Raw genomic sequence first — 2377 nt, 5'->3', positions numbered from 1 at the left:
CAACCAGCTTCAATGGCTCATTATCAAGGTCACTCAGCTCCACTACTATGTGGCCTCTTAATCCCTCTTTGACTGTTGTTAAACTTAGAACTACTCGCAAAGCTCTTGCATCACTCTGATCCGCATTTTCAACCTCAGTAAGCACAATAATAGAATGTGCCCTTGAAACATACACCTTCTTCAGATCTGCCATTATAAGAGGGCTTCCACTGTGACAAATGACTGATGTCCCCATGAAATCAAACTCAAGCTTTGCAATGTCCATTTCCATTTCCTCCTTGTCTCTTTCAGCAAGAACTACTACTACATCTCCACCCAAACTCTGATTTGCAATAGCCAGCTGCTTGAGAAGGGATCCGTGTGGCCAGATTTTTATGCTTTAATGCTCCTAAGCTCCTTGAGGTTTCCAAATTAGAAACTTTACTCAAAATTCCCTAGTCTTCTTGAACTCCCTTGTCGATACCATTTGTATCTTCAGCATAAGCAAACAACTTGAAAAGCTCGGGAAAACCATACTCATTGCAGATCTAGAGCCCATTCTCCTTCTAAATTGTTTGTAACAAATACTAGATTCACTCCCAAACAGCACTTGTCTCTTCTGTGAAAGTAGTACATATGCAGGAAGGAGAAAGATTTGAAAAATGCAGGTATTTTAGAGGATGATGAGCATATAGATGGGATGTATGATAGTGTGGTTTGTGCAGATACGATGACAGAGATGGAAAATATGCTGAAAGCTGATATGCAGAGTTGTCACAGTAATGTATCAGTGTAGTCCCTGGACATGTTTCATGAAATTTCAGATTTTGTGTCACAGATAGATTCAGAGGCTGAGATGACTCAGCAAAAAGTGTTGAGGGCTGAAGAAATTTAGCAAACAGAGTTTCCGGCTGATTATGATCAGCCTACAGAGATATAGAGGGATGAATACTTTCAGCCAACAGAGTTTACTGCTGAAATATTTCAGCATCCAGAGTTTAGGGCTGTTCCTATGCAGTCCATAGAGCAGAGGACTGAGGATATTCAGCCACCTCCCACCAGAGGGCAGAATTGCTGATTTACAGCAAGATTTGCATAATGCAGAGGATTATAATGAAGCCAGGGTTGACACAAAATACAAGACTGTGGATAAGAAGGTAAAGCTGGTAGCTGGACCGCTTCCACCTGACAGTGATCAGCAAATAGAGAGGGCTGCCAAGTAGCCAATTCTGAGGAATCCAAAGCATATAGGCCATAAATTTTCAACAGAGACTCTTGCTGAATTAAAAATTGAAAATGGTGATTTCTTGCTACCCTCAGAGAAGCAGTGCTTTCAGGATATGCTTGAGCGATATGGAAGGGGGTTTGCTTTCTTCTTGCATGAGATTGGATGTGTGAATCCAGATATTGTTGCCCCTATTGTGATCTTTACTATTCCTCATATTCCATGGAACTTCTGACCTATTCCAGTGCCTAGGGCACACATGCCAAAGCTAGTTGACTTGTTGAATGAGAAAATCAGGATGGGAATCCTAGAGCCATCATCTGCACCATACTCAAATAGGTGGTTTACGGTTCCAAAGAAGAATGGTACTCCCCGATTTATACAGGACATGTAGCCAGTAAACAGAGTTACTATCAGGAATGTTGGTATAGGTCCAGTTGTGGATGAGTTTACAGAAGCATTTGCTGGACGTGCCATCTATTCTTTAGGTGACTTGTATTCAGGATATGATCAGTTTCAGCTCGCCTTGGAAAGTAGGGACATAACCACTATGAGAACTCCTATTGGGCTTGTCAGGATGTGTACCTTGCCTCAAGGTGCCACTAATTTTGTTGCGGATATGATGAATGCCATGCATAAGGTTCTTCGTGAGTACATACCTCAACTTACCATGCCTTTCTTGGATGATGTGCCCATTAAGGGGTGTGCAGAAGAAGAGAAGAATGAGAGTCTAAATGAGAAGGGATGCAGATACTTTGTGGCTGATCATATTGTAGCTTGTGAAAAGATTTTGGCCAGGTTAGAAGAAGTGAACTTGACACTATCAGGGCAGAAATCTATTTTTGGAGTAAATGAGGTTGTCATTGTTGGACATATGTGTGGGTATCATGGCAGGAAACCTTCACCTGAGAAGGTGGATGCTATAGGAAAGATTACGAAGTATTGTTCTACCACTTCAGAGGTACGGAGATTCATTGGAGCCTGTGTGTTTTACATGATTTGGATACCCCATTTTGCACACATAGCAGATTGTTTATATCAGCTGGTTCGAAAGGGGCAGAAATTTTATTGGGATGAGAGCCATACTAGAGCCATGCGAAAATTGAAGAAGTTATTGCAGATTGCTCCTACTCTCAGGAAAGCGGATTATAATTACGGAAGGCCTATTGTATT

The sequence above is a fragment of the Lygodium microphyllum genome, chromosome 12, assembly GCF_053477565.2.
Source record: "Lygodium microphyllum isolate KBCC chromosome 12, Lygodium_microphyllum_v1.1.10, whole genome shotgun sequence".
NCBI lineage: Eukaryota > Viridiplantae > Streptophyta > Polypodiopsida > Schizaeales > Lygodiaceae > Lygodium > Lygodium microphyllum.
The sequence above is the reverse complement of the archived record's forward strand: the minus strand, read 5'-3'. Positions refer to the sequence as shown.